Source organism: Amphiura filiformis, chromosome 15 (genome assembly GCF_039555335.1).
Source record: "Amphiura filiformis chromosome 15, Afil_fr2py, whole genome shotgun sequence".
Lineage (NCBI taxonomy): Eukaryota > Metazoa > Echinodermata > Ophiuroidea > Amphilepidida > Amphiuridae > Amphiura > Amphiura filiformis.
In genome coordinates, this window is record NC_092642.1 from 55744594 (window position 1) to 55768490 (window position 23897).

A 23897-nucleotide genomic window follows, 5' to 3' on the forward strand; every position below is an offset into this window, starting at 1 on the left:
TAATGTACTAGGATGTACTAAAATGTACTGGTACTAGAATGTACTGGGATGTACTATAATGTACTAGGATGTACTGGGATGTACTAAAATGTACTGGGATGTACTATAATGTACTGGTATGTACTAGAACGTACTGGGATGTACTAAAATGTACTGGGATATACTAGAATGTACTAAGATGTACTAGCATGTACTGGGATGTACTATGATGTACTAGAATGTACTGTGATGTACTAGAATGTACTGGGATGTACTATAATGTACTAGGATGTACTGAAATGTACTGGGATGTACTACAATGTACTAGGATGTACTAGAATGTACCGAGATGTACTAGAATGTACTGGGATGTACTTGGATGTACTAGAATGTACTAAGATGTACTAGAATGTACTGAGATGTACTAGAATGTACTGGGATGTACTAAAATGTACTGGGATGTACTATAATGTACTGGGATGTACTAGAACGTACTGGGATGTACTAGAATGTACTGGGATACAATACTAGAATGTACTAGAATGTACTCGGATGTACTAGGATGTACTGGGATGTACTAGAATGTACTATGATGTACTAGAATATACTGTGATGTACTAGAATGTACTGGGATGTACTATAATGTACTAGGATGTACTGGGATTTACTAAAATGTACTGGGATTTACTAGAATGTACTGGGATGTACTAGAATGTACCGAGATGTACTAAAATGTACTGAGATGTACTAGAATGTACTGGGATGTACTGAGATGTACTAGAATGTACTGGGATGTACTGCGATGTACTAGAATGTACTAGGATGAACTATAATGTACTAAGATGTACTAGCATGTACTGGGATGTACCATGATGTACTAGAATGTACTGTGATGTACTAGAATGTACTGGGATGTACTATAATGTACTAGGATGTACTAAAATGTACTGGGATGTACTACAATGTACTGGGATGTACTAGGATGTACTAGAATGTACTGAGATGTACTAGAATGTACTGGGATGTACTTGGATGTACTAGAATGTACTAAGATGTACTAGAATGTACTGAGATGTACTAGAATGTACTGGGATGTACTAAAATGTACTGGGATGTACTATAATGTACTGGGATGTACTAGAACGTACTAGGATGTACTAGAATGTACTGGGATATACTAGAATGTACTAAGATGTACTAGCATGTACTGGGATGTACTATGATGTACTAGAATGTACTGTGATGTACTAGAATGTACTGGGATGTACTATAATGTACTAGGATGTACTAAAATGTACTGGGATGTACTACAATGTACTGGGATGTACTAGGATGTACTAGAATGTACCGAGATGTACTAGAATGTACTGGGATGTACTTGGATGTACTAGAATGTACTAAGATGTACTAGAATGTACTGAGATGTACTAGAATGTACTGGGATGTACTAGAATGTACTGGGATGTACTATGATGTACTGGGATGTACTAGAACGTACTGGGATGTACTAGAATGTACTGGGATATACTAGAATGTACTGAGATGTACTAGAATGTACTAAAATGTACTGGGATATACTAGAATGTACTGAGATGTACTAGAATGTACTCGGATGTACTAGGATGTACTGGGATGTACTACAATGTACTTGGATGTACTACAATGTACTGGGGTGTACTAGAATGTACTACAATGTACCGAGATGTACTAGAATGTACTGGGATGTACTTGGATGTACTAGAATGTACTAAGATGTACTAGAATGTACTGAGATGTACTAGAATGTACTGGGATGTACTAGAATGTACTGGGATGTACTATGATGTACTGGGATGTACTAGAACGTACTGGGATGTACTAGAATGTACTGGGATGTACTAGAATATACTGGGATGTACTAGAATGTACTAGAATGTACTGGGATATACTCGAATGTACTGGGATGTACTAGAATGTACTAGAATGTACTGAACTGGGATGTACTAGAATATACTGGGATGTACTAGAATATACTGGGATGTACTAGAATGTACTAGAATGTACTAGAATGTACTGGGATATACTAGAATGTACTGGGATGTACTAGAATATACTGGGATGTACTAGAATGTACTAGAATGTACTAGAATGTACTGGGATATACTAGAATGTACTGGGATGTACTAGAATGTACTATAATGTACTGGGATATACTAGAATGTACTGGGATGTACTAGAATATACTGGGATGTACTAGAATGTACTAGAATGTACTGGGATATACTAGAATGTACTGGGATGTACTAGAATGTACTATAATGTACTGGGATATACTAGAATGTACTGGGATGTACTAGAATATACTGGGATGTACTAGAATGTACTAGAATGTACTAGAATGTACTGGGATATACTAGAATGTACTGGGATGTACTAGAATATACTGGGATGTACTAGAATGTACTAGAATGTACTGGGATATACTAGAATGTACTGGGATGTACTAGAATGTACTAGAATTTACTAGAATGTACTGGGATATACTAGAATGTACTGGGATGTACTAGAATGTACTAGAATTTACTAGAATGTACTGGGATGTACTAGAATATACTGGGATGTACTAGAATGTACTAGAATGTACTAGAATGTACTGGGATATACTAGAATGTACTGGGATGTACTAGAATATACTGGGATGTACTAGAATGTACTAGAATGTACTAGAATGTACTGGGATATACTAGAATGTACTGGGATGTACTAGAATGTACTATAATGTACTGGGATATACTAGAATGTACTGGGATGTACTAGAATATACTGGGATGTACTAGAATGTACTAGAATGTACTGGGATGTACTAGAATGTACTGGGATGTACTAGAATGTACTATAATGTACTGGGATATACTAGAATGTACTGGGATGTACTAGAATATACTGGGATGTACTAGAATGTACTAGAATGTACTAGAATGTACTGGGATATACTAGAATGTACTGGGATGTACTAGAATATACTGGGATGTACTAGAATGTACTAGAATGTACTAGAATGTACTGGGATATACTAGAATGTACTGGGATGTACTAGAATGTACTATAATGTACTGGGATATACTAGAATGTACTGGGATGTACTAGAATATACTGGGATGTACTAGAATGTACTAGAATGTACTGGGATATACTAGAATGTACTGGGATGTACTAGAATGTACTGGGATATACTAGAATGTACTGGGATGTACTAGAATGTACTAGAATTTACTAGAATGTACTGGGATGTACTAGAATATACTGGGATGTACTAGAATATACTGGGATGTACTAGAATGTACTAGAATGTACTAGAATGTACTGGGATATACTAGAATGTACTGGGATGTACTAGAATATACTGGGATGTACTAGAATGTACTAGAATGTACTAGAATGTACTGGGATATACTAGAATGTACTGGGATGTACTAGAATGTACTATAATGTACTGGGATATACTAGAATGTACTAGAATGTGTACTAGAATGTACTAGAATGTACTGGGATATACTAGAATGTACTGGGATGTACTAGAATGTACTATAATGTACTGGGATATACTAGAATGTACTGGGATGTACTAGAATATACTGGGATGTACTAGAATGTACTAGAATGTACTAGAATGTACTGGGATATACTAGAATGTACTGGGATGTACTAGAATATACTGGGATGTACTAGAATGTACTAGAATGTACTAGAATGTACTGGGATATACTAGAATGTAATGTACTAGAATGTACTATAATGTACTGGGATATACTAGAATGTACTGGGATGTACTAGAATATACTGGGATGTACTAGAATGTACTAGAATGTACTGGGATATACTAGAATGTGCTGGGATGTACTAGAATGTACTATAATGTACTGGGATATACTAGAATGTACTGGGATGTACTAGAATATACTGGGATGTACTAGAATGTACTAGAATGTACTAGAATGTACTGGGATATACTAGAATGTACTGGGATGTACTAGAATATACTGGGATGTACTAGAATGTACTAGAATGTACTGGGATATACTCGAATGTACTGGGATGTACTAGAATGTACTAGAATTTACTAGAATGTACTGGGATGTACTAGAATATACTGGGATGTACTAGAATATACTGGGATGTACTAGAATGTACTAGAATGTACTAGAATGTACTGGGATATACTAGAATGTACTGGGATGTACTAGAATATACTGGGATGTACTAGAATGTACTAGAATGTACTAGAATGTACTGGGATATACTAGAATGATATGTACTAGAATGTACTATAATGTACTGGGATATACTAGAATGTACTGGGATGTACTAGAATGTACTATAATGTACTGGGATATACTAGAATGTACTGGGATGTACTAGAATGTACTGGGATGTACTAGAATGTACTGGGATGTACTAGAATGTACTATAATGTACTGGGATATACTAGAATGTACTGGGATGTACTAGAATATACTGGGATGTACTAGAATGTACTAGAATGTACTAGAATGTACTGGGATATACTAGAATGTACTGGGATGTACTAGAATATACTGGGATGTACTAGAATGTACTAGAATTTACTAGAATGTACTGGGATGTACTAGAATATACTGGGATGTACTAGAATATACTGGGATGTACTAGAATGTACTAGAATGTACTAGAATGTACTGGGATATACTAGAATGTACTGGGATGTACTAGAATGTACTATAATGTACTGTGATATACTAGAATGTACTGGGATGTACTAGAATATACTGGGATGTACTAGAATGTACTAGAATGTACTAGAATGTACTGGGATATACTAGAATGTACTGGGATGTACTAGAATATACTGGGATGTACTAGAATGTACTAGAATGTACTGGGATATACTAGAATGTACTGGGATGTACTAGAATGTACTAGAATTTACTAGAATGTACTGGGATATACTAGAATGTACTGGGATGTACTAGAATGTACTAGAATTTACTAGAATGTACTGGGATGTACTAGAATATACTGGGATGTACTAGAATATACTGGGATGTACTAGAATGTACTAGAATGTACTAGAATGTACTGGGATATACTAGAATGTACTGGGATGTACTAGAATATACTGGGATGTACTAGAATGTACTAGAATGTACTAGAATGTACTGGGATATACTAGAATGTACTGGGATGTACTAGAATGTACTATAATGTACTGGGATATACTAGAATGTACTGGGATGTACTAGAATATACTGGGATGTACTAGAATGTACTAGAATGTACTGGGATATACTAGAATGTACTAGGATGTACTAGAATGTACTATAATGTACTGGGATGTACTAGAATTTACTAGAATGTACTGGGATGTACTAGAATATACTGGGATGTACTAGAATATACTGGGATGTACTAGAATGTACTAGAATGTACTAGAATGTACTGGGATATACTAGAATGTACTGGGATGTACTAGAATATACTGGGATGTACTAGAATGTACTAGAATGTACTGGGATATACTAGAATGTACTGGGATGTACTAGAATATACTGGGATGTACTAGAATGTACTAGAATGTACTGGGATATACTAGAATGTACTGGGATGTACTAGAATGTACTGGGATATACTAGAATGTACTGGGATGTACTAGAATGTACTAGAATTTACTAGAATGTACTGGGATGTACTAGAATATACTGGGATGTACTAGAATATACTGGGATGTACTAGAATGTACTAGAATGTACTAGAATGTACTGGGATATACTAGAATGTACTGGGATGTACTAGAATATACTGGGATGTACTAGAATGTACTAGAATGTACTAGAATGTACTGGGATATACTAGAATGTACTGGGATGTACTAGAATGTACTATAATGTACTGGGATATACTAGAATGTACTGGGATGTACTAGAATATACTGGGATGTACTAGAATGTACTAGAATGTACTGGGATATACTAGAATGTACTGGGATGTACTAGAATGTACTATAATGTACTGGGATATACTAGAATGTACTGGGATGTACTAGAATATACTGGGATGTACTAGAATGTACTAGAATGTACTAGAATGTACTGGGATATACTAGAATGTACTGGGATGTACTAGAATATACTGGGATGTACTAGAATGTACTAGAATGTACTAGAATGTACTGGGATATACTAGAATGTACTGGGATGTACTAGAATGTACTATAATGTACTGGGATATACTAGAATGTACTGGGATGTACTAGAATATACTGGGATGTACTAGAATGTACTAGAATGTACTGGGATATACTAGAATGTACTGGGATGTACTAGAATGTACTATAATGTACTGGGATATACTAGAATGTACTGGGATGTACTAGAATATACTGGGATGTACTAGAATGTACTAGAATGTACTAGAATGTACTGGGATATACTAGAATGTACTGGGATGTACTAGAATATACTGGGATGTACTAGAATGTACTAGAATGTACTGGGATATACTCGAATGTACTGGGATGTACTAGAATGTACTAGAATTTACTAGAATGTACTGGGATGTACTAGAATATACTGGGATGTACTAGAATATACTGGGATGTACTAGAATGTACTAGAATGTACTAGAATGTACTGGGATATACTAGAATGTACTGGGATGTACTAGAATATACTGGGATGTACTAGAATGTACTAGAATGTACTAGAATGTACTGGGATATACTAGAATGTACTGGGATGTACTAGAATGTACTATAATGTACTGGGATATACTAGAATGTACTGGGATGTACTAGAATGTACTATAATGTACTGGGATATACTAGAATGTACTGGGATGTACTAGAATATACTGGGATGTACTAGAATGTACTATAATGTACTGGGATATACTAGAATGTACTGGGATGTACTAGAATATACTGGGATGTACTAGAATGTACTAGAATGTACTAGAATGTACTGGGATATACTAGAATGTACTGGGATGTACTAGAATATACTGGGATGTACTAGAATGTACTAGAATTTACTAGAATGTACTGGGATGTACTAGAATATACTGGGATGTACTAGAATATACTGGGATGTACTAGAATGTACTAGAATGTACTAGAATGTACTGGGATATACTAGAATGTACTGGGATGTACTAGAATGTACTATAATGTACTGTGATATACTAGAATGTACTGGGATGTACTAGAATATACTGGGATGTACTAGAATGTACTAGAATGTACTAGAATGTACTGGGATATACTAGAATGTACTGGGATGTACTAGAATATACTGGGATGTACTAGAATGTACTAGAATGTACTGGGATATACTAGAATGTACTGGGATGTACTAGAATGTACTAGAATTTACTAGAATGTACTGGGATATACTAGAATGTACTGGGATGTACTAGAATGTACTAGAATTTACTAGAATGTACTGGGATGTACTAGAATATACTGGGATGTACTAGAATATACTGGGATGTACTAGAATGTACTAGAATGTACTAGAATGTACTGGGATATACTAGAATGTACTGGGATGTACTAGAATATACTGGGATGTACTAGAATGTACTAGAATGTACTAGAATGTACTGGGATATACTAGAATGTACTGGGATGTACTAGAATGTACTATAATGTACTGGGATATACTAGAATGTACTGGGATGTACTAGAATATACTGGGATGTACTAGAATGTACTAGAATGTACTGGGATATACTAGAATGTACTGGGATGTACTAGAATGTACTATAATGTACTGGGATGTACTAGAATTTACTACTGGGATGTACTAGAATATACTGGGATGTACTAGAATATACTGGGATGTACTAGAATGTACTAGAATGTACTAGAATGTACTGGGATATACTAGAATGTACTGGGATGTACTAGAATATACTGGGATGTACTAGAATGTACTAGAATGTACTAGAATGTACTGAGATGTACTAGAATGTACTCGGATGTACTAGGATGTACTGGAATGTACTACAATGTACTTGGATGTACTACAATGTACTGGGATGTACTAGAATGTACTACAATGTACTACAATGTACAAGAATGTCCTGGAATGTAGTACAATGTACTAGAATATACTAGAATAAATTAAAAAATAGTAATGAGTATTCATGAATATATTTGCATATTAATAAGAAAATGGCTGAACATAATTTGCATGCATATTCTATTCTTACATAGCTCTTCTACCCAGAAAAATATATTTTCACTAAAACCATAACAGACTCCCCAAGTTAGTAAAGTATTTTTTTCGGTGGCGCAGAAAAATATATTTTCACTAAAACCATAACAGACTCCCCAAGTTAGTAAAAATATATTTTTCTGCGCGCCGAAAAAAATATTTTCACCATTTAGTATGATAAAAAGGTCAAAATATATTTTTTACTGCCCACCAAAAATATATTTTCACTACTAAGTATGGTAAAAAGGTAAGAAAATATTTTTCCTGTCCATCAAAAATATATTTTTACTATAAAATATGATAAAAAGGTAAGAAAATATTTTAAACTCTCCACCAAAATAATATTTTCACTATTTAGTATGATAAAAAGGTCAAAATATATTTTTTGCTGCCCACCAAAAATATATTTTCACTATTTCGTATGATAAAAAGGTAAAAATATATATTTCCTGCCCACCAAAAAATATTTTCACTATTAAATATGATAAAAAGGTAAGAAAATATTTTAAACTCACCACCAAAATAATATTTTCACCATTTAGTATGATAAAAGGTCAAAATATATTTTTTACTGCCCACAAAAAATATATTTTCACTATTAAGTATGATAAAAAGGTCAAAATATATTTTTTGCTGCCCACCAAAATATATTTTCAATAATAAGTGTGATAAAAAGGTCAAAATATATTTTACTGCCCACCAAAAATATATTTTTACTATTTAGTATGATAAAATGGTCAAAATATATTTTTACTGCCCACTAAAAAAATATATTTTCACTAATAAGTGTGATAAAAAGGTAAAAATATATTTTACTGCCCACCAAAAATATATTTTTACTATTTAGTATGATAAAAGGTAAAAATATATTTTTGCTGCCCACCAAAAATATATTTATACCATTTAGTGTGATAAAAGGTCAAAATATATTTTTTAATGCCACCAAAAATATATTTTCACTAATAAGTGTGATAAAAAGGTAAAAATATATTTTACTGCCCACCAAAAATATATTTTTACTATTTAGTGTGATAAAAAGGTGAAAATATATTTTTAATGCCCACCAAAAATATATTTTTACTATTTAGTATGATAAAAGGTAAAAATATATTTTTTGCTGCCCACCAAAAATATATTTATACTATTAGTGTGATAAAAAGGTCAAAATATATTTTTTTCTGCCCACCAAAAATATATTTTCACTATTTAGTATGATAAAAAGGTCAAAATATATTTTTCACTGTCACAAAAAATAAATATTTTTACTATGACCCTTCCGGGGCGTCGTAGAAAGCATCACAACAAATGAGGGTGTACATGGTGTAGTACTAGAGGAGGTAGATGACTTCAAATACCTAGGCGCTTGGATGAAAAGCACAGAAAGGGATGTAAAGTTACGTAAAGCAGCAGCATGGAGGGCGTGCAGTAAACTTAAGAAAATCTGGAGGTCAACTCTTTCCAGGAGTTTCAAACTTCGAATCTTTGCTGCAACAGTGGAGTCGGTGCTGCTTTATATGGATGCGAAGCATGGACCATCGCCCCTAAACTTGCAAAGGGTCTGGATGGCTGTTACACCCGCATGCTAAGAACTGTTCTGAATGTGCATAGGAAGGAACATATGTCAAATGCAGACCTATATGGAGATCTTCCCAAAATAAGCCGCACAAGACACGGTTTGCTGGCCACTGTTCCAGAAGCGAGGAGCCCGCATCAAAAATGGTTCATCTGGATACCCAAGCATGGGAGGCGGAAACCTGGAAGACCTGCTCTGACCTACATTGACATTCTGGAAGATGACACTGGACTGGAGGCAGCAGACTTCAAGACAGCAATGGAGGACAGGAAGTTGTTGAATGCCATCACAGTTCGATGACACCACTCGAATTAAGTAAGTAAACAAGGAGTTTTCGGATGACAAGGTAGGCCTAATATACTACTAGTATGTCCCAGGCAACATGCAGGCTGATGTGTACAGAATCAGCATATCGTGGTAATGAGTTCCAAATAACTTAAGTGGCCACCAATTTGATCTTTTGCACCTTTAGTGATCTTAAAACCATCAGTCCCGTCAATTATATATGATGCACACAGCATTAACACGACATATTGACATGTATGAGGTGTCGTCATGAGTATAATTAGTAATTAAAAAGACGAGATATCAAGAAGAAAACAACTTATATAGCGCTTTACACCAAAGTCCCTGGCGCTTTTACAAAGATACGTAGACAAAAAAACAAGAAAACATAAATTAAGTATGCAATTTTTCACATGTATAATGGTAAACTTTTCCAAAGTTCAGTGGCAGCAATAGAATTCCAATTGTCTTCGCTTTACCTCAGTTGTTCGGCTCAAAATTAAAAGGGGACATATCTGACAGTAAAAGCTAACATTTTATGGAAAAGAAGTACTAATTTTTATAGAAATGTTACAATATGGCTTTAACTAACATTTTATTAACCAAACGAATAGAGGGTGGCATGTTCATTTTATTTGGCTCTATTCTTATTTTAGTTTTGATATTTTGCTTGCTACTTTGGTTTAATTATTTAATTTGGTTAATTTTTATGCTCGCTACCTACTTGTAACTAGATTCATTTATTTGCTGTATATATATTTCTAATGTTTCTGAGGAAGGGCAGTTATATCTGCTCAAAACGTCGGTTGTATTTCTGTTTACTTTTGTCTACTATCTGCACTGCATGTTTTTTTAGTGCAGTACGTGTCGGTGTACATCATCACGATTTACATACTCATGATACTGCATTAGTTTTATCTTGTCTTTTTTTGTTCCCCACATCGATATCGATCAAGTTTGTATACCATGCTCGAATCTCTCAATTTTTATGTTCATGTTTATGATTAAAACATTATAGTTATTTATGAAATTCGGCTGGACCATTCTTTAAACGTTTACATTATGTTTTTTGATTATTTATTTTTAGTTTCTACATTTGTCTTTTTTATATGATAAAGATCTATATAAATAAGTTATCCCAATTTTATTATCATCATTATTATAATATAATTATTATCATTATAATAATTATAATATTATTATTATGATGTTGTTGCAGTTTGCTGTTGTTGGTATAGCGCTAGGCATTTGCTTCCCCAGATTTGCAGTGGCGTAACTACGGGGGAGAAGGGGAAGCGTGCCCGGCGCTACTCTTAGGGGGCACCAAATTGACCAATTCAGCATCGATTCTGCGCCCCTCCAAGCGATGAAAGACACAATTTTCGCGCGCTTCGCGAGCATTTCAGCGTTAAATCAATTGAAAGAACATTTTAAGACCGATATTTACCATCAACACTGAAAAATGCACCCTCGGTTGCTGTTTTCAAACAGCACATGAAAAAACATCTTCTTGGAAAATATATGCCAAGTGATTCGTAATCACCTTCTAGTACCAAAAATTTCGCAGTTGTTTCAAGAATGGGGGGGGCGTCAAAATATTCTGGGGGGTAGGGGCGCCAATTTTGTTTCTTGCCCCGGGCGCTACCAACCCTAGTTACGCCACTGCAGATTTGGGCTGCCCCTTCAGAACAAAAAATTAAACGAAAGTCGCACCATTTTGGGTTTAAAATGCCAAATTATAGACATGCATTTTTGGTTTCACTTGTTAACATGGTCTATGACAAACTTTGTTTGATATTGACAGTCTGTATAACTTTCAAGTTTCAATAATACTAAGCTGAAATTGCTTTACCTTACGCGTACTCATTCGTCCATGCGCTGACGTTATTCAATATAGCTCCAACGCTAAATAATATTTTCATAACCGTGGAAACAAAACACAACGTTTGTACAAAATGACATTTCAAAGATACAATATTAATACAATTCAACAAAGTTTGATGACTCTCATTACCATGGTTACGAACTTTCATTACCCATTTCTGCTTTAGAATTTACTTAGCTTTGACCTGCCTCATAATTATTAATTGAATATGCCTATTAACTTTGTGCACCGAAAAGTATAGCGAGAATACTTTGCGCATGTGGTTAGCTTGACAAGCATGCTTTGATAATTAACATTATTATCCACATTAAATGTACCTTATTAGCTACAATCTCAAATAAAACTTGTTCAAACACTTTACACTGTAAATCCCTAGCTGTAACACTTTTTAAACACGTTAGGCGTTTAGGCAAATTGTTATTGTTTATACATGTAGCCTACCTTTTCAGAAAAAGGTTTCATATTTTGAAAACAATGCAATGCATCATATACATCCAGGGCCGTTCCGGGGGCCGTTCCGACCATTAGGCCAGATAAGGCGGTCGCATAGGGCGGCAAACGCAGAGGGGCGCAAAATAGGGCGAAAAAAAACCGGGAATGGAGAAAGAAACAGGAAGAAAAATGAGGGCGGATAAAGAATGAAAACGGTGGACAGTATACAAATAGTCAAAACTGATGAGTTTCAAGGGGGTAACCCCCCCCCCCCGAACACTTTTTTGGTAAGCTTTGGTGGGCGGCAGGGAGCGGCTTTGCCTAGGGCGGCAAAATCCCTAGGAACGGCCCTGTATACATCACAAATCCAAAATAAAATCAACACCGTCCCTTTAGTTTACAAGTTATCACACTTTGAATTTGTATCTAAAACACATCCTAAATACTAATCCCCGTCCTAAACACTCTAAATGCTACCGTTTAGCTATACGTGACATGTTTAGGTATCAAACATTTTAGCTGTGTTATACAGGTTGATGTTTGATATCTGAACATAATGTATATTATATAAACAGTTAACACAATGATGTTTAGAATGTGGTATAAGTGTTTAGGATGCATTTAGATATATACAAAAGTGTGATTACTTGTAAACCAAAGGGACGGTGCACGGTGTTGATTTTATTTTGGATTTGTGATGTAGGAGAATAGGTTTCAAAATAATATGAAACCTTTTTTTTCTGAAAAGGTACATGTATAGATAACAATAAATATTTGGCTCAACGCCTAACGTATTTTAATAAAAATTCCTTTAAAAAAGGAATGTGGCGCCCAATGTGAATTTGGACGTGATATGGTGAATTCCATTGTGTGTAGAGTTGGTATTATAATGATTTTTCTAGGGAAGAGTAGAAGATGATCAAATGCAAGAGAAATGTGTCTGATTGGGGAAGGTGTTCTGACAATCCAAATATAAACTTAGTCCACCTCAAATGACCTGTAACAATTTGTGATTGACATTACTTAATTCACCTCGGATGACTTTGATCTGACATTCAACATTTTCGCCCTTACACCAATCATATCCATAACAATTTAACTCTTACAACTTCCTGTCAACTCTCTAATTTAAAACTCTAAATTTCTGTCTGTTTGCCTTTTCTAGTCTTGTACCATTTATAGTACACTACAGTTTGTTACAATTATTAAGATAAGCAAACATTGCTGGGTAGATAACAGGATTTAGTTATTTACTTAATCCAATCATGGAGGTAGTAGCTACAACCTTGGCGAAAAATGTTGCCACACCTGAGCGTTAATTGGCCAACATCCTTCCCCGCTCCCCTATTGCAATGTTGATTTGGACAAAATCGTCATCATTTCTATATTACAGTCTCCCAACATTGGAAAATGGGGGTGGGGAAGGGCAAGTGTAATCTGAATGTGCATTTGCAACTATTATACAAAATAATACGGAACTATCACATATTTAGCTTCGATTGCGTGGTTTTAACACCAGAACGTGCTGGTGTGGCCCTGGTGTGGCAACGAATTTCCGCCAGAGTTGTAGTACTACCTCCATGATCCAATCATGGCAATAACGTCAATTTTGGTCTTCAGTGTTTTAAAATACAATAATGTAGAACATGTATAATTAATATGCCGTGTTGTTTGCATAGGCCTACAGTTTGCCGCCCAATTGTGCCACCATATTGCAACTTTGGCAATAACCGCTATATAGATTCTATGGTATAATTAGCAAACAAAAGCCATCAGTTTTAATTGATCTTATTTTAAAAGTGTTACAGCTAGGGATTTACAGTGTAAAAGCCTGATTGGAAATGCACCCCTTCTACCCCGTCGAATGTTGAAATGTAAACCACAAAGATTTTCATCGAATCGTAGGGCCCTATACTTTAGAGGAAATGCACATGAGAAGTGCATGTTCACTTATGTATTAGGATGCCTTCTTTTATGTAGTAGATAAAGGGTGAGAAACAGACCATTACCATAGCGGTGTCTTGTTGAGGTATGGTGAGCATGTTAGTCGCTCGGAAGGCGAGACCCCGAAAACGGCGAGCAAAAATAAACGAATTTGTTGTAAAAGTGTATTCATTTTCCAAAAAAACCAAATGGAAAAAACTGATGTATTATTTTGTAAAAGTTGTCGGTTTTTTCCCAAAATAAAAACACCTCGAGATAGTGTAATATTCTTCCCATGTGTCCTGCGTGCGAGTCTATTTAATGACAAATGCAAGTGATTTTATCAAATCAATACAGAATTGATCACAATTGACAATTGTATTTGAAGTGGTTTGGTAGGTTATTCACTTGCTTTAATCCGCTGGAGTTTATTCACCCCGTGACCATTATTATGCAAATGATTAATGAATAATGCAAATTATATAGAGTTTTCAACGTTTTGACTACTCAAGTAATTGTACTCAAGTAATCACTAATATGTTTATTGCTCTTTTCTTTAAGCAAGTCAATATTATAATCACCCAAGAGATAGCTGATTTTGTTCTCAGCTGAGCTGAGTTTGTTTAGAACATAATCAAACTCAGAGTTAAAAAGCTCAATACTATAAATTTCCTGATGTTGGTGGTCTATAGATTACTCCCACAATGATGTTCTTACTCTTTTCATTGTCAATTTCAACAAAGAATGATTCAAATGATGATGAATGAATTTCATTTAAATCATATCTGATCTTATATTTGATATCATTACTCACATACATACCTACACCGCCTTTGCGCATACCTTCTCTGTTTTTATAAACAAATTGATAACCAGGAAGCTTATAGTATTCAGGTGGGGTACATTTAAAGTATATTTCAGTCACAGCAATTATTGAGAAACGATGTTTACATACATGCAATAGAGATTTCAATTCATCAAAATTTTTGTTCATGCTATTGATGTTCAACTGGAACATTGATAAACCATTATTAACCAAGTTGTTATTTACATTTGTGTTAAAGCTGTCAGATGTAAAGTACTTACAAACATAATCTATATCACAACCAGCCGCATTAAAATCATCATCTTGACGAAGTGGATTAAAGCAGAGGTGATCAAAACTATTAGTGATATCAATATCCACTTGATCATGTTCACCAATTGAATCAAAGCCTTGAATAGCATTATTGAAGTCATCATCATTATTGAAATGATTGAATGGGAAGCTTGCTCGAATGATACATTCCCTACATTCCAATTATTTGAAGCAAAGCCTTGGCTACCACTTCTTATACATACATCATGCGCAACGCAGTTACATATTATACAAGAAAAACTCACATCATTTATATTAACACAGTTGGAACAAATAATACAAGAATTGTGTGCACTTGTCATAAGAAAAAAAATGGGTCACACCATATGAAATCAAGGAGGCTCCCCACCTGACCCCCTCAGATTTGCTTTATATTTTAGTCATATGTTGTACCTGTAAAAAATTAAAACCTGCACATTTGAGGTCTGTAGCTCTTACGAATTTTCTGTGGCAGCCATTTAAAGTTGGAGTAGGGGGGTCTAAATTTGGACTAAAAAGTTGCCCTTTAAATAAATTTCATCTTTGAGAGTCTGTGCCTTCTTTATAAAAAGAGAGAGGTCTGAAACCTTGTATACACACTAACTGCATGCCCAATTTGTCAAAAAGTAAAAAAAATAAATTTCTGTAATTGTGTGTTGTGTCACGGGGTCATTAAATATGCAAGAAAAAATGTAATGTTTTGTAAACTGGCAAGTTTAGCCCCCCTAAATTCACATTTTTTGTCAAATTAATTATTTTTTGTTGTCACTGATGCTATATATAGGATAAATACAATGCATATCCAAAAAATTGAGGTCACAACTCATTTACATTTTGAACAGCGCCCTCACGAAGATGAAATTTATTGCAAATTCTACATTTTCGGGGGGCCCAAAGTCGATGTGGTCCACCTTCAAAATTTATAAAACATCACTTTTATATGACTACTAGTCTTAAATTACAACTTTGCTAAGTCCCAGTAATTGTCTAGGTTGACTTCATACAAAACGACAAGCCCAAAGTTGACCATTTTCTTATGATTGCATGTACTGCAAATGTGCCGAATTTGGAAGGCTTAAAAGTCAAATTGGTCACAATATTGAAAATAAATGATTAGATGAGTAGTTATTGGCCCTATTTACTTTTATTTCCATTTTATTTTCAATATATAGATTTTCTATGGCAGCCATTTAAAGTTGGAGTAGGGGGTCTAAATTTGGACCCAAAAGTTGCCCTTTGAATAAATTTAATCTTTGGGAGCCTGTACCTTCCTAATAAAAAGAGAGAGAGGTCTGAAACCTTGTATACACACTAATTGCATGCCCAATTGATCAAAAAGTAAAAAAAAAAAATTTCTTTAATTGCGTGTTGTGTCACGGGGTCATTAATATGCAAGAAAAAATGTAATGTTTTGTAAACTGGCAAGTTTAGTCCCCCTAAATTCACATTTTTTGTCAGATTAATTGTTTTTTGTTGTCACTAATGCTATATATAGGACAAATACAATGCATATCCAAAAATTGAGGTCACAATTTATTTACATTTTGAACAAGCGCCCTCATGAAAATGAAATTTATTGCAAATTCAACATTTTCAGGGGGCCCAAAGTCGATGTGGTCAACCTTCAAAATTTATAAAACATCACTTTTATATGACTACTAGTCTTCAATTACAACTTTGCTGAATCCCAGTAATTTTATAGGTTGACTTCATATAAAACGGCAAGCCCAAAGTTGACCATTTTCTTATGATTGCATGTACTCCAAATGTGCCGAATTCGGAAGGCTTAGAAGTCAAAATGGCCACAATATTGAAAATAAATGACTAGATGCGTAGTTATTGGCCCTATTTTACTTTTTTTTCCATTTTATTTTCAATATTGGGGCCGAATTCGGCACATTTGCAGTACATGCAATCATAAGAAAATGGTCAACTTTGGGCTTGTCGTTTTATATGAAGTCAACCTAGACAATTACTGGGACTTAACAAAGTTGTAATTTAAGACCAGTAGTCATATAAAAGTGATGTTTTATAAATTTTGAAGGTGGACCACATCGACTTCGGGCCCCTGAAAATGTTGAATTTGCAATAAATTTCATCTTCGTGAGGGCGCTGTTCGAAATGTAAATGAAATGTGAGGTCAATTTTTTGGATATGCATTGTATTTAACCTATTTATAGCATCAGTGACAACAAAAAATAATTAATCTGACAAAAAATGTCAATTTAGGGGGTCTAAACTTGCCAGTTTACAAAACATTACATTTTTTCTTGCATATTTAATGACCCCGTGACACAACGCGCAATTACAGAAATTTTTATTTTTTTACTTTTTGACAAATTGGGCATGCAGTTAGTGTGTATACAAGGTTTCAGACTCTCTTTTTATAAAGAAGGCACAGACTCCCAAAGATGAAATTTATTTAAAGGGCAACTTTTGGGTCCAAATTTAGACCCACCTACTCCAACTTTAAATGACTGCCACAGAAAATCCGTAAGAGCTACAGACCTCAAATTTGCAGGTTTTAATATTTTTACAGGTACAACCTATGACTAAAGTATAAAGCAAATCTGAGGGGGTCAGGTGGGGAGCCTCCTTGATTTCATATGGAGTGACCCAAATATATACAGATACTATTGTTTCACCAAAAATGTTACAAAAAAATAAAAACACCAATCAATATTAAAGTACAACAAAAAGTAAATTTTGTGGAGACATCTTTTTTTGTCTCCGACAAGCAAATTATAATTTAAACAATAATAATTAACCAAGAATGAACTAAAACACAAAACTATGGTAACTCAATATGGGTAAAGTAAGTATCAGGAAATTAAATAAGTAACAACAAATAAAAATGATAAACAGAGAGCAATTGATTTCAGTTGTAAAGAGGTCATTCAAAATCCAATCCAGGTCACTGAGTTATAAAGTTAAAATGATGTTTTTCAGACTTCAGAAAATAATAACATAAAGGCCTATATAACACGTGCCATAATAGATTTTATATACTTCATTAATATATTCTTGTTCATTGATTGGTTAAAAGTGGATCATATGACCAGAAATAGTTCTACCATCAGTACTCCTATCCGTAAATAGTACCTCTAAGCCGTAAATAGTATTTTCAATGTCCCGGATGAGCCGTAAATAGTACCTCCAAGCCGTAAATAGTACTTTTGACCATGCCTTTCGGCGTGCGCGATTCACAGTTCACGCGACGCGAAACTGCCATAGCGTGATTTCTCGCTGCTGTAATTGGTTAGCCCGATTTTTAGCCTATTCGATTTTTTTGAAGGGCAAAATGTAGGTTGTGCTTAAATTGGTCGTGCTGTTCACTCAGGATAGTTAAGCTGGGAGAGTCAAAACGTCAAATAATTTTCTTTTAACCAATCAATGAACAAAGAACATATTAATGAAGTATATAAAACAAATATATACTGCCTTTATTCGAAGTTCTAGTTAAAACTATGGTCCCTCGTTGAGATCAATTAATACTATTTTCCTTCGGGCTGCGCCCTCAGGAAAATAGTACTATTGATCTCACCTCGGGCCCATAGTTTTAACCAGAACCTCTCATGGCAGTATATATTTGTATAATATTCAGCTCAGATGACAAAAGCAAAACAAGATATCCAATCATAGAATAACTAATTATGAGCTTATTACACAAGACACCAGTAGCATTGGATTAATTTATATTGACAAATAACTACTTTGGTATGTGTATTGATAGTAATTACATATCATATTGCAAAACAAAATATAATTCAGATTAAAACAAAATTGTGTAAGGTAAGTATGCATGTTAAAACAGAATTTTTTTTCAACATGGACTCAAAAAAGTCCATTTTTTAAAGAGGTTTGCTAAAAATAGGCTTTTGAGGGAAGGTGATATCTAAGATTAAAATTTGTCTGTTCTAACACAGTTAAACATCAGACACAGTTACCTCTTGTTTTTAAGCAACACATAAAGAAACGGAAAGAACACAAATCATTTGATGTAATAAGACTTTATTATATCATTCACACTTCATTAAAAATGACAAGTTTCCACATATACTATCTTGTTCATATTTTATTCATATCACTTAAGTTATATCATATATGTACTATAGGCTTACACTGCAGCGGAATGTATGATATCATACATTTGGGTATACTACATTTTAGTACATTTTGGCATGTTCATCACCTGTTTATGACTAGTAAAATATCAATTGATATGCTTAACTGTACAGTGTAAATCATGATATCATGCATTTTAGTATAGGCAGTACACACATATGTTAAGTTCACATTGTGAAATGGAAACCATGATATCATATATTTTGGCATGTTCACCTGTTTATGACTAGTAAAATGTTAATTACTATGCTTAACTGTACAGTGTAAATCATGATATCATGCATTTTAGTATAGGCAGTACACACATATGTTAAGTTCACATTGTGAAATGGAAACCATGATATCATACATTTTGGCATGTTCATCACCTGTTTATGACTAGTCAAATATCAATTGCTATGCTTAACTGTACAGTGTAAATCATGATATCATGTATTTTAGTATAGGCAGTACACACATATGTGAAGTTCACATTGTGTAATGGAAACCATGATATCATACATTTTGGCATGTTCATCACATGTTTATGACTAGTAAAATATCAATTGCTATGCTTAACTGTACAGTGTAAATCATGATATCATGTATTTTAGTATAGGCAGTACACACATATGTGAAGTTCACATTGTGTAATGGAAACCATGATATCATACATTTTGGCATGTTCATCACATGTTTATGACTAGTAAAATATCAATTGCTATGCTTAAACTGTACAGTGTAAATCATGATATCATGCATCTTAGTATAGGCAGTACGCACATATGTGAAGCTCACATTGTGTAATGGAAACCATGATATCATACATTTTGGCATGTTCATCACATGTTTATGACTAGTAAAATATCAATTGCTATGCTTAAACTGTACAGTGTAAATCATGATATCACGCATCTTAGTATAGGCAGTACACACATATGTGAAGTTCACATTGTGTAATGGGAACCATGATATCATACATTTTGGCATGTTCATCACCTGTTTATGACTAGTAAAATATCAATTGCTATGCTTAAACTGTACAGTGTAAATCATGATATCATGCATCTTAGTATAGGCAGTACACACATATGTGAAGTTCACATTGTGTAATGGAAACCATGATATACATTTTGGCATGTTCTTCACCTGTTTATGACTTGTAAAATATCAATTGCTATGCTTAACCGTACAGTGTAAATCATGATATCATGCATTTTAGTATAGGCAGTACACACATATGTGAAGTTCACATTGTGTAATGGAAACCATGATATCATACATTTTGGCGTGTTCATCACATGTTTATGACTAGTAAAATATCAATTGCTATGCTTAACTGTACAGTGTAAATCATGATATCATGCATTTTAGTATAGGCAGTACACACATATGTGAGGCTCATATTGTGTAATGGAAACCATGATATCATACATTTTGGCATGTTCATCTCCTGTTTATAACTAGTCAAATATCAATTGCTATGCTTAACTGTACAGTGTAAATCATGATATCATGCATTTTAGTATAGGCAGTACACACATATGTGAAGTTCACATTGTGTAATGGGAACCATGATATCATACATTTTGGCGTGTTCATCACATGTTTATGACTAGTAAAATATCAATTGCTATGCTTAACTGTACAGAGTAAATCATGATATCATGCATTTTAGTATAGGCAGTGAGTACACACATATGTGAAGTTCACATTGTGAAATGGAAACCATGATATCATACATTTTGGCATGTTCATCACATGTTTATGACTAGTAAAATATCAATTGCTATGCTTAACTGTACAGTGTAAATCATGATATCATGTATTTTAGTATAGGCAGTACACACATATGTGAAGTTCACATTGTGAAATGGAAACCATGATATCATACATTTTGGCATGTTCATCCCATGTTTATGACTAGTAAAATATCAATTGCTATGCTTAACTGTACAGTGTAAATCATGATATCATGTATTTTAGTACAGGCAGTACGTACATAACTCACATTGTGTAATGGAAACCATGATATCATACATTTTGCCATGTTCATCACCTGTTTTTGACTAGTAAAATATCAATTGCTATGCTTAACTGTACAGTGTAAATCATGATATCATGTATTTTAGTATAGGCAGTACACACATATGTGAAGTTCACATTGTGTAATGGGAACCATGATATCATACATTTTGGCGTGTTCATCACCTGTTTATGACTAGTAAAATATCAATTGCTATGCTTAACTGTACAGTGTAAATCATGATATCATGCATTTTAGTATAGGCAGTACACACATGTGTTAAGTTCACATTGTGTAATGGAAACCATGATATCATACATTTTGGCAAGTTCATCATCTGTTTATGACTAGTAAAATATCAATTGCTATGCTTAACTGTACAGTGTAAATCATGATATCATGCATTTTAGTATAGGCAGTACACACATATGTGAAGTTCACATTGTGTAATGGAAACCATGATATCATACATTTTGGTATGTTCATCATCTGTTTATGACCAGTAAAATATCAATTGCTATGCTTAACTGTACAGTGTAAATCATGATATCATGTATTTTAGTATGTGAAGTTCACATTGTGTAATGGGAACCATGATATCATACATTTTGGCATGTTCATCACCTGTTTATGACCAGTAAAATATCAATTGCTATGCTTAACTGTACAGTGTAAATCATGATATCATGTATTTTAGTATAGGCAGTACACACATGTGTTAAGTTCACATTGTGTAATGGAAACCATGATATCATACATTTTGGCATGTTCATCACATGTTTATGACCAGTAAAATATCAATTGCTATGCTTAAACTGTACAGTGTAAATCATGATATCATGCATCTTCGTATAGGCAGTAGCAGTACACACATATGTGAAGTTCACATTGTGTAATGGAAACCATGATATCATACATTTTGGCATGTTCTTCACCTGTTTATGACTAGTAAAATATCAATTGCTATGCTTAACTGTACAGTGTAAATCATGATATCATGCATTTAATATAGCAAGTACACATATGTTAAGCTCACGTAGTGTAATCATACATTTTAGTATGTGAAGTTCACATTGTGAAATGGGAACCATGATATCATACATTTTGGCATGTTCATCACCTATTTATGACTAGTAAAATATCAATTGATATGCTTAACTGTACAGTGTAAATCATGATATCATGCATTTTAGTATAGCTATTATACATAGATGTGAGGCACACATTGTGTAATGGAAACCATGATATCATACATTTTGGCGTGTTTATCACCTGTTTATGACTAGTAAAATATCAATTGCTATGCTTAACTGTACAGTGTAAATCATGATATCATGCATTTTAGTATAGGCAGTACACACATATGTTAAGTTCACATTGTGTAATGGAAACCATGATATCATACATTTTGGCATGTTCATCACCTGTTTATGACTAGTAAAATATCAATTGCTATGCTTAAACTGTTTAGTGCAAATCATGATATCATGTATTTAAGTATACACATTATGATTGTGTAACGGAAACCATGATATCATACATTTTGGCATGGATATCACCTATTTATAACTACTAAAATATCAATTGCTATGCTATAACTATGTACAATGTAAATCATGATATCACATGTGTAATGGGAACCATGGTATCATACCTTTTGGCATGTTCATCACTAGTAAAATATCAATTGCTATACTTAAACTGTATAGTGCAAATCATGATATCATACATTTTAAGTATAGCTAGCTAGTACACATTTAATAAGCTCACATTGTGTAATGGAAACCATGATATCATACATTTTGGCATGTTCATCACCTGTTTATGACTAGTAAAATATCAATTGCTATGCTTAACCGTACAGTGTAAATCATGATATCATGCATTTTAGTATAGCTAGTACACATATGTTAAGCTCACGTAGTGTAATCATACATTTTGGCATGTTCATCACCTGTTGATGACTAGTAAAATATCAATTGCTATAAGCTTAATTGTACAGTGTAAATCATGATATCATGCATTTTAGCAAGTACGCATATGTTAAGCTCACATTGTGTAATAGAAACCATGATATCATTGGCATGTTCATCACCTGTTTATGACTTGTAAAATATCAATTGCTATGCTTAACTGTACAGTGTAAATCATGATATCATACATTTAATATAGCAAGTACAAATATGTTAAGCTCATATTGTGTAATGGAAACCATGATATCATACATTTTGGCATGTTCATCACCTGTTTATGACTAGTAAAATATCAATTGCTGTAAGCTTAATTGTACAATGTAAATCATGATATCATACATTTAAGTATAGCCAGTACACATATGTGAG

General features: G+C 33.9%; 1 protein-coding gene across 2 annotated transcripts in view; it reads left to right on the top strand.

Annotated features, from left to right (window-relative positions):
- Positions 1-23897, top strand: part of LOC140171855 (uncharacterized) — a 384363-nt gene that overhangs the window by 21002 nt on the left and 339464 nt on the right. The gene's annotated exons all lie outside the window — the stretch shown is intronic.